Here is an 11,081-nt window from a genome sequence, read left to right as displayed (position 1 = left end):
TAATCTACTCTGTGTTACCGACATATGTAAAATTAAAAAAGACACCAGATATTATCAATGAATTACGTTACAAAAGGTAATACAAATATAATATTTATCTACAGTAGAAATATAATTTTTGAAACACTAAATATTTTTTATGATTATTATTCTATTATTATTTAATGTTTATTTTCATAAAAAAAATGAGAGAATATCATTATATTATATGTGATAGTTTATGTATTTGTAAATCTCATAAAATCAATAATTAATGTATCCGACATGGGAAATATTACAGGTACAATTATCAATAAAATTATTATATTAATTACTTTTGTGGAATAAAAAATATAAAAATAAATATAAAATTAATTTATGATAAAAAGAGTATAAAACTATTTTTTTTTTTTTGTAATTTCATGATATTTTATTTAAGAATCATAAATAGACGGAATACACACACACACACACACACACAAGAATTGTTTAAATTCGGCGTTTCATAGATCAAAACTATCGATTTTGAAATATGATCTACATTAAATAATGTGCAAATATGATTCGCGCATATGCATCTTATTATTAATGTCAGCAATATAGATAATTGCTTCTATTTGACGTTTGTTTTGTAACATATATTATTTAAAAGCAATCATAGAAAAAATATATGTTTACGTTCAATGTGTTTTATTCGATATCAGTAAGCAGCCAGATTAATATTGGTATTCATTGATTAACCTTGAATAATAAATCATTATAATAATAACTTAATAATTAATTCGTGGAAATCATCGTCTTCCGTCTCTCGTATTTTATGTTATACAACAGTCTAATCTATTATCAATTATCATAATTGCGGATTAAAACTGCATGTTATACGTCGTCAATGTATATAAGGAAAAATAATATCATAAATTCTTAGTTAGTATATGTTTAGTTGATAATCTCATACTGTTTACAAAGCTTTCATGCACTTTATATAAGTGAGAAGATAACAACCTCAGATAACTACCTTACAGTCAGTTTAGTGATTGTATCCGTGGATTTCACATCTATTGAGGAGTTTCAGATCAAATAAGAAAACGTTTCAAGATGAAAATATTAATACTTTGCTTATTCTTTATTTGTTCTTTTGTGTATGAAAGTTCAGCTCACCACACCGGTATGTATTTTTGACCTTTTTTTCTTTTACGTAATAATTCGAAATATTTTATATTGAATATACGAATGAGTAACAAATTTATAATGTATGTTTTTTTGTAAAATAAATTGTACTATATATATATATATATATATATATTAAGTTGGGGAAAAAGAAATCCATTATTTTATTTTTTTTTTATTTGACCCAAATCGGACAATCCGAAACATATTAAATAAAGTCTTGAAGTTCACGTAAAAATAATGGATTTGTTAAAAATAATATTTCTTAAATATTTATTTAAAAAATTTACATATTCTTAATTACATATTTTTATCATTTGTTCCTCAACCGTATAATAAATATAAATATATGTAATGTATATATATGTATTATAATGTCTGTTAGTTTGTCATCATCCGATCGAAACGGGCCCATGTAAAGCAGCCATACCGAGATGGGCATACGATGGATCAAAATGTACAGATTTCATTTACGGTGGATGCCAGGGTAATCCGAATAATTTTATGTCGAAGGAAGAGTGCGAAACATCTTGCATTGAGAAAAAAGAATAATAGTGGTATGCATACTTTATTCTTTTATCACTTACATTTAATAAAATACTTTCCATTTAAATGAAAGATGTTGTATCATTATCAGTAACATCGTAAATCTTTTCAGGTTCGTTTGTTTGTTATTGCATGTTCTTGCCATTCTTATCTCTCGTAAATAATTTATACTTATTATACGGTTGAGAAACAAATGATAAAAATATGTACTTAAGAATATGTAAATCTTTTTAATAAATCTTAAGAAAGATTTTAAAAGTCAAAGAAATCAATATTAGCTGTGCGTTAAAATTTTCTCTTGCCTGTTAACAAGGATGCAAGAGGAATTCATTGGAGTTAAACACGACTCCGCCAAGCACATGTAACTATCTTGAATCTTTCCTTCCTGAACGTCGTACATCCTTCGCAAAGAAGCCAACTTGTTTGGCTCGCGCAGTCAGCCTCCTTACATGGGTATGCCTCGCTAACGATTAGATTGAATTAGGTTAGAAGTGAGATCCATTACCGCTACATCGCCTTATACTTGTCTTAGGGATCTAGACTCTTGACGTAAAGGAAAGAAAAACTATTCTCAGCATTCCTAACGCGGACGATTCACTTATCCGTTCGGGGGTTTATATGTCACGTCATAAATACAATCAAAGGCTTTATTCTGCCTGACATTTCTTCGTGCCAAGGAAAAGTTCTTTAAAACGAAAGCAAAACACATATACATATACAAACATACTCACTCTATGTCTATACTTTCCGTTGACACCAATTCTAAATTATGTCGACAATTTACGAACCAAGAATCTATTTAACATTACTATTTTAGATCGTTGCTACATATAGGAAGGTATAATACGAATTTCGATTTTTCATATGTGATATATTTATCATGATTGTTATCTCACAATTTTTTTTTTAAATTCCGCTAGAATTGGACGTCGTTACATTTTAAAAAATGATATCACGTTAAACGTTTCTTTTTTATCGTACTACGTTTCTTTCAATAGCTTTGATAAAAATAAGAAAACGATAGTGTGACATATTACATTTAACGCACTCTTGTAACGTTAAATTTTTGTTATAATCGATAGATATATGGATAACACATACAACGATAATTTACTTAGAATTCTCTTGAATACAAGAGAAGATATTCTCCTTTGAAGTTCGCATACATTGAAAAAGAATTCGTCAAAATGTTCTATTTCGCTTACGAAAGCAAGAAATATTTTCCGGCATAGTGAATTCGTTCGAGCAATATCTATTTTCAAAGGACAACGACGATAGATGCAACATCGAACGATCTATCTCTACTGGGGAGTGCGGTGATTTACATACAACAAGGTACCGCAATGATTGCTCTCGGAATATATTAACCTGCGTGCTCTAGATAAAGGTAGATCGTTGTGCTCGGCCGGACTTAAACGTTCACTATATCATTGCCCAACACGTGGACAAAGTCGTAATGTAAGAGAGTGACGTTGAGGAAACGAAAGAGAATGTGTTTTAATTATTATTGACCTAAGAAGAAACTACGATCGTTTATCTTTATCTATTAAATGTTGTTGATTATCTGAAGTCAAAAAAAAGTTTTCTTTTTTTTTTTATTTATTCATTTTTTTTCATTTTTGTCTGATTCAATCTACAGAGATTATCTCGTTTTCTCTTTATCTTTATCTATTTCTCTAGTCAGTTATACACTCTCTTCTCTCTTCAAAATGTTCTCTGTACTCTTCCATCGTATCTCTTATCAGTACCAGCTTCAGGCGAACATTTTCCATTCTAAAGTCTATTATATTAATTCTTATTACCTCTTTGTTCGTTGCTTATCGTAGACGAATGAAAATGAACTAAAAAGGCCACAATTTTGGTAAATCGACGATGTGAATAGTATTAAAAACGATTGCGTAAGTGATTCAAGTTTTAGAGAACACACACACATACACACACACACATATATATATATATATATATATATTCATCAGATATCCACGTATTGCTTTTAAAGTTATCGAGATTATTCGACTTATAGAATCTTCAATGCGATAGAACCATCTCAACGATGTCGGAGTCGAAAGTTTTTCGAGAGATTACGAGAGTTGAAGAGAAAAAAGAAAAATTTTGACGAGTCCCTGGAGAATACGAGACTGAACGTATATATCTAAGATAAAGAGGTACCACTAAATTTATGAGTTACGAGTTTGTACAAGTATAAAACATCGCGTTACAATAAAATTGGAAGCATTATCGTGGATAAAATGTTCATTGCGATTCTGCAAATATAAAATCGTGATCGTATCTTTTACACTTTGGAACTGTTCTCTTCATTTCGAGTATACAATACAAATACTTCTATTATTGAAAAGAATATAAATGATATCGACGATAATGCGATGACATGTGCTTCTTTACACATATATATATATATATATATATATATATATATATATGTATTGAGATCAATACATATCAGGATTTAATAAACGCTGCTGCTTGGCTCGCTTTTATTCATTCGAAATACATAGGAATAACATATTAATGTACAAATAAATTATATGTATATATATTTATCTATATATATATGTATGTATGTATGTATGTATGTATGTATGTATGTATGTATGTATGTATGTATGTATGTATGTATGTATGTATGTATGTATGTATGTATGTATGTATGTATGTATGTATGTATGTATGTATGTATGTATGTATGTATGTATGTATGTATGTATGTATGTATATATGTATGTATGTATGTATGTATGTATGTATGTATGTATATAATATTCAATACATGCATGCACACGTATTTTGATAACGGATGCTTTACAATAATATGATACAATTCGTTCGTTCATAATTTCTCGACGTATGACATCGCATTGTTTGCCGATATTTGCTGAAAATGGACTTTCTTTACCCGATCAATGAGGACATTCGAAAGTCATGCTTGCGTGAATAATGAAGACTGACAGGACGAATATTATACGCAAATTGCTATTCCGAACCGATACGTCTCGCCGTCTGTACGGAAGAAACGCGACGAGGTCGACCAGGGAAAATAGGAGTATGCATTTTTATGTGAGATTAAACGGCTACGTTCTCAAAAAGATTTGACGTAACCAAGAAATATGAGGTAAATCAGATGAATTATTAACGAACATTTTTATACTCGAACAAAGTTACATAGAACGAATAAAAATCGTTGAAATTTGTTTGAATTGTTGTTGTGTCAACCGTCGGAATAATTATGATTCAAAATAGAATCTTTCCAGAATAGAAAAAAGAAAAGAAATAATAATTTCTTGAGAGTATGATAACGAAGATAAATGAAGGATGAATCAGCGGAGAAAGAGGAACGTAATCCGGGAGTAAGTTCGTTCGAGGTTTTAACTGTCACGCGTGCTTCCCCTTGATAGTCGATTAACCAGGATGCTCGCGAATCACGATTTATACGGGAAACGCTCCACGAAATTATGGCCTCTCGGATTTCCGTAATGCCAAGATTTGCTGCTCTTGAAGCCACCTAATCCAAGCGCATGCCGGAAGATCCTCTTATCTTAGGGCCACGTTCTTCGAGGAAGGAGAAAAGGGGAGGAAGGTTGGCCTGGAAAGGCAAGAAAGTAAGACGATTACTTTAGGCGTAGTGCAACGTAAAAACTCTTAAGCAAGGGGGAACATTACGCGAACGAGTATACCTTTAATTATACTTTATATTACGAAGAATCTTACAACGTCTCGCAAGCCGGAAGGCAATTACGCAGAAGCCTCCTCTCCTCGTTCGAATAACTCCTCTTCGAATCCTTCGAAGGGATATCCATAATCGTGAATTCCCAGCCGCGTCCGTTCTCTTTTCTTTTTATTTTTTATTCTTTTTTCTTTCAAGCCAGACGTCGAAGAAATCAGGCCGGTCCGTAATTTCAGAAATAGCTATCGGAACTGCTAAGTTCTCGTGGCGTTCTCCCAAGAAAACAAAAGTTCGGAGACGCCCTGTGAGAGAACTCTGGCAATTTCTGGCTCGTCCTGTCCAAGGTGAACGAGTAGCCACCTGCTAGATTACGATCCTGACAGTATAACCTTCGGAATCGTATTATCTATCGGTAGACGATCCCAATCCGAATGACTTATCGCGAAAGGGATATTTCTCGATCTCACCTAGATCTCATCGACATCGATAATCCATCGATGAGTTCTCCGAAGAAAAATCTATGAACAATATAATCCCTTCGATTAATGCAAATTCCGTCGTCATAATTTAACGTCAAATGTTTTAATATAAAATATCCTATCGTCGAACGATCGGTAGTGTCGATTTCGAAAGACCATTCTTCGGATTCTACGAATCGGTGTCTCGTAAATAAGAAACCACACATTCCACGAATTCATTTTTAAAAGATGGATCTTAATTCTCTTTAATCCTGTTACCAGAAAGTACCTAATATGAAATGTCCAGACGCTTCGCCGATGCACGCGATCACGATTTCGTCCTTGATCGATCGATTGATCGACTTAGACATAAGTAGACGTTTTCTTCTTTTCCGACCACAGAATATCGAATAACTAGATCCTCTTAAAACGAGTGCTTGTGCTCAAGATGCGAATACTAAAGAAAAGGATGAGTTCAAATGTCTTATTTTGTCTCTTTCTCTCTCTCTCTCTCTCCCTCTTTCTATCATCCCTTCTTTTTGTAAAAATATTAGGAAGTATAATAATCGAACTGTCAGAAAGATAAAGATACCTGGAAAATATTAAATGATCTAAGAAGGGTAGTTTTTACCTTCTACTAAATTTCAAAAAGGCTATTGAAGTCGTCCTATCTTCAGAAGCAGAAAAGTAATATCGATTTTGAGCTACATATTTCCAGTTTGATTTCAGATTCCGCTGTATCTCGTTTAAATCTTTTCCTTTTAAGATAAGATAATCGGATTAAGTGTCCCCCATCGATGTAATAAAATTTACCCTATTGTAGCAACCGAATGAATTTTCACGGGACTTAAAACTATTACTGTCAAAGTCGCAACGGGTCAATCATTGTTTTGTCTAAGACAATTTAAGATGATTTTACGTCGTTCTCTTTAAAATCAATAAATAGCCTTAAGTGGAACAAAAGAGAGATAGAAAAAGAAAGTCAGAGAGAGAGAGAGAAAGAGAGAGAGAGAGAAAGAGAGAGAGAGAGAGAAAAAAGAAAATCGGTAAGTACTTTTTCCGGAATTTCCTTTCTTGATAGGTTCGTCGAGCGAATAGCGGCTCTTTTAGGAAAGGTAAGTCTGCTGATGCATCTTATGTCAGAATTTTCTTCGAAGCATCAAATCAAAGATCGATTCGACGGCATTACTTGACGTAGATGTAGAGGGAGAGTCCTTAACACCAAGCTACTTGATTTACTGCTTCCTCTCGTATGGATCTCGTCGTTGCTGCCGCAGCTGCGGCAGCAGCAGCAGAAGCAGCATAGAGGCATCTGCGGTAGAAGTCAGAGAGAGAGAGAGAGAGAGAGAGAGAGAGAGAGAGAGAGAGAGAAACAGAAGCAGGAACGAAGACAGGAGAGGACCATTTCAACGTAGAATTGTGCTGAGTTCGTGCGGGCAAGGCAACGTACGAGTGATTTGCATGCGAGCGAGCTGTGAGAAAGAGACAAGGATATCACGAGAGATATGAGAGAGAGAGAGAGAGAGGTGAGAGAGAGAGAGAGAGAGAGAGAGAGAGAGAGAGAGAGAGAGAGAGATATAACAGGGCGGTTAAGCCACTCGACGCCGTGCTGTGTCCGACCGGCTCGGTGGACGATAATTAACAGGTTCCGTAAACGCTGTACGAAATCGACGAATCTGAGTTCCTTTCTGCTTCCAACACAAACTCCCTTCTACGTTAGTATCCGAATAGAGGCCGCGCGAACGAAGAGTGTTTACGATTCGTTATTGCCATGTTCCCAACAATAAATTTCAAACCTCCGAGCCACCGCCGTCGGCTTTAGCGCCGACTACGAATCACGGATTATACTCTGGATATGTTATATATCACCTCTTTCTGTCCTCTACGACAGAAAAAGACAGAGAGAAAGAGAGAGAGAGAATGAGAGAGAGAGAGAGAGAGAGAGAGAGAGAGAGAATGAGAGTGAGAAAGAGAGAGAGAGAGAGAACTATTGCCAGACAATTGTTATGTGATCATCCTGTGGTAACGTTTATATATATACTCGTTGTACACCAGACGTGTGACTATCCTTGATAAACGACGGAAAACATTTCGTGTGACTTTCGTTAATTCGTCTTTCCTTTATAATTACTTAATTTCTAGGAATATCTAAGTGATTCTTAATACAAATTCATCGGTGCTAAGCTGCAAAATGTTTCGTAATGTTTCATTGAATTTTTTAATAAAGATATGTGTAAAATTTGTTGGAATCTAATTTATTTCCTCGTATCACCGTTTGATTTTAATTCTTTACGATCATTTATATGAAATGTAATTATGATGCGAATGTTATTTTTATTATTATCTATGCGAAATATAAAATATGCAAATCTAATTGCACCTATTCATATATAAGAATCATTATACAGTACAGCTTTATAAAGACATACTAGATTGGCATCGGATACGCTTGACATGACACTTAAGAAAAATGATCAACTTAAAATGCGCCTCCATCGTAACTATTGAAATAAAAACTCTCTTATTAACGTTAACGATCGTGTCATTGATAAGGCACGATCCTGGTATTTGATAGAAGTAATTATTTCAGAGAATCGGAAGAATTGCAAATAAGCCAGGATATGCGAATGTAACGTATTTTTTAGTTGATCGTGTGGAAATGGAATACTGAATTATTTAAACGACGATAGAATGTAAAATGCATTCTTGTTGCGAATACATACACCTCTATATACATACATAGGTATCTATATATAGCGCAATCGCAATTGACCAGAAATGAGAAATAGGAAACGAGATTGCGGGTAGGTGCGCAAAATCTGTTTCGCACACGATTTCGTATTCCACACTTCGTTGCAGGCTCCTTCATACGCAGATTTTCAACGAAGAACGAAATCTCGTTACTCTTTTCCATTCTTACATACTACTTTTTATTTCCCTATCTCCTTGATTTCCTCGCTTTTCTCTATAACGAAGTACGATCTACGAATAAATTCAAATGTCAATATAATAACGTGAAAATAAAAGAAAAAGAAAAAAAAAAAGAGATAGAGGAAGATAAAAAGGAGTTTTATCTTCAGCGCTTTAAGGAACGAGAAACGTAAATGGAAGGAGGAAAGAAGAATCTTTCGTTTTATTTGTCATTAGATCCGTCGTATGGCCGATCTGGAATGATTCGAAACAATTACCGTATATCGCAATTAAGCTTCCTGTTTATCTCTCATCCTCTTTCTCTTTCTTTCTCTCTCTCTTTTTCTTTCTGCTTTTTTATGTACCTACCTACTTCGCTTTTTGCGCACATCGTGTAGACGTCCGATAAGCAAACGTACGTTTCTTGCGCGTTGGCTTTGAGAAAACATCGATCGAAGATTAAGACGAGTATTGGTAGAAGGAGCGGTGGAATTTATAGCCCGGATGAGGACCAAAGCGATTAAACGACTCAACGCCGAATCGTGTTTACTGACTGGTCGTAGGTAATTAACAGGCTCCATAAACACCGCACGAATTTACCTTGGCGACATAAGGGATGCTCTTGCACTAAACTTAATTTATCATTCGGCTTTCTCTGCTATCGATCGTTACGCACAATATATATGTTTCGTCGTTATAAGCACGTTCTTAATACTTTCTCTCTCTCTCTCTCTCTCTCTCTCTCTCTCTCTCTCTCTCTCTCTCTTTCTCTCCCTTGTTCTTTCAATCTCTTGCACCTTCCACCGTTTTAATTAAAACTCCATGCGTTTATTAAAACCACACGGACGTGCGACCGAGCATTACGTTCGATACGATGGATTGGTAAAGTATGCAAGGCTATAAGCTCGTTAATTATTACGCTGCTTAGGCATATTTTCCAAAATGAACAAGCCGACTGCCTTCAATCCACCATTTTTTTTCCTTTTTTTCCTTCTTCCATTCGATGCTTCCTATCGTAAAGCTAATCGTCCGATACGTCTTTTCTTTTTTTTCTTTCGGTAGATCGTTAACTGACACGTAATATGAGGAACATCATAGTTAGTAGTATACATTAAATTAGTTAGGAAAATATATAATTATAAAATACATGCTAATATTTACTTGCTTCGTTCGATATAATTTACTCAAAAATGAAACAACGGAAGACGTTAATTATCCAAAATAAAAAAGAATCGTTGATTCTGACGATAAGAATATTCTTATCTTTAATTTGCATTTAGAAAACTTCTTCGATATCGAAAGAAAGAGATATAAATTCTTAAACTCTCTTTGGTCATAGTTTCGTGGCTTTATTTCCTTTTTCTAGTCGTCGTATCAGCAAACTTTTCCACGACTTTTATCTATGCATTTCCAAAGTGCTTCTGGAAAAATTTGTCAAACTTCTTATATCCTGCGAATCGATAACGACCGTTTATGGTCGTCTATGAGAAAGAAAAAAGAAAAAAGAAAATAAAGTTTTACGTCTTATTTCAAAGGATAGAGAACGTACTGTTAAATCTATATGAAACTCTCATATTCATGAGAGAAAGTAGCTTTTTTACAAAATAATCTAAAAATCACTCTTGTCTTTCACAGAAATTTCATAGAAATTTTTGATGAATATAAAGACAAAATTTCATAGATAAACATTAAGAAAATTGAGTAGGATCTTTGGTTATGATATCAAATTGGCGATAACGAAGGATGTAACGCAATGATAACGTTACGGGATACATACAAATGAATTCGAACGTTTCTTGCATACCAGATTAACTTATAAGGCGAAGAAGCACGTTAAATTTGTATAGATGTACTGTTATATTAATTTTGATATACTTTGTTCTTATATATATATATCTTATACATATATATATATATATATATATATATATCTTATATATATATATAATATGTATATATGTATAATATGTGTGTAATATATATATATACATATATGCATATATATATGTGTGAAATTTTATATAAATTTATATACGATTTAGATATATAAAATATTCATTCATCATATATATATATATATATATATATATATATATATATATATATATATATGATGTTATGACAAACGATTCTCAATGTTCGATGAAAGATCGACGTATATCCGAGAGTCGTCCAAATTTCTAAGAAAATAAATAGATCCCGTCTTTCGATAACTAAGGCCCTTTTCTTGAATAGGATCAGCATAAAAATTGCTCCATTATCGGAAGGAGCGTACAGTGAGTACCATCGATCTCCTTAAGGCGAGAGAATTGCGAGGTACGAGCTCGCGTTGCTAGTGC

The 11,081-nt window shown here is 33.6% G+C and overlaps 1 protein-coding gene and 1 long non-coding RNA gene across 6 annotated transcripts in view; both read left to right on the top strand.

The window, feature by feature from the left end:
* The first annotated feature begins 1,804 nt into the window (after positions 1-1,804).
* Positions 1,805-8,096, top strand: LOC124946443. 5 transcript variants are annotated; one of them, XR_007100061.1, is made up of 4 exons: positions 1,805-3,590; positions 3,716-3,857; positions 4,619-6,947; positions 7,031-8,096. It is a non-coding gene; the product is annotated as an uncharacterized LOC124946443 (long non-coding RNA). The 5 variants fall into 5 exon arrangements; XR_007100059.1 differs by lacking the exon at positions 7,031-8,096 and having other exon boundaries at positions 1,805-2,145; positions 2,225-3,590; positions 4,619-6,839; XR_007100060.1 differs by lacking the exon at positions 7,031-8,096 and having other exon boundaries at positions 4,619-4,822; positions 4,967-6,839.
* A 1,126-nt stretch (positions 8,097-9,222) lies between these two features.
* LOC124957891 (cell wall protein IFF6-like) overlaps positions 9,223-11,081 on the top strand; it is a 72,432-nt gene continuing 70,573 nt past the window's right edge. The window contains exon 1 of the mRNA XM_047515385.1: positions 9,223-9,305. The gene's annotated coding sequence lies outside the window, so the exon portion shown is untranslated. The remainder of the gene's footprint in view (positions 9,306-11,081) is intronic.

The sequence above is a fragment of the Vespa velutina genome, chromosome 2 (genome assembly GCF_912470025.1).
Source record: "Vespa velutina chromosome 2, iVesVel2.1, whole genome shotgun sequence".
Lineage (NCBI taxonomy): Eukaryota > Metazoa > Arthropoda > Insecta > Hymenoptera > Vespidae > Vespa > Vespa velutina.
The sequence above is the reverse complement of the archived record's forward strand: the minus strand, read 5'-3'. Positions and strand labels throughout refer to the sequence as shown.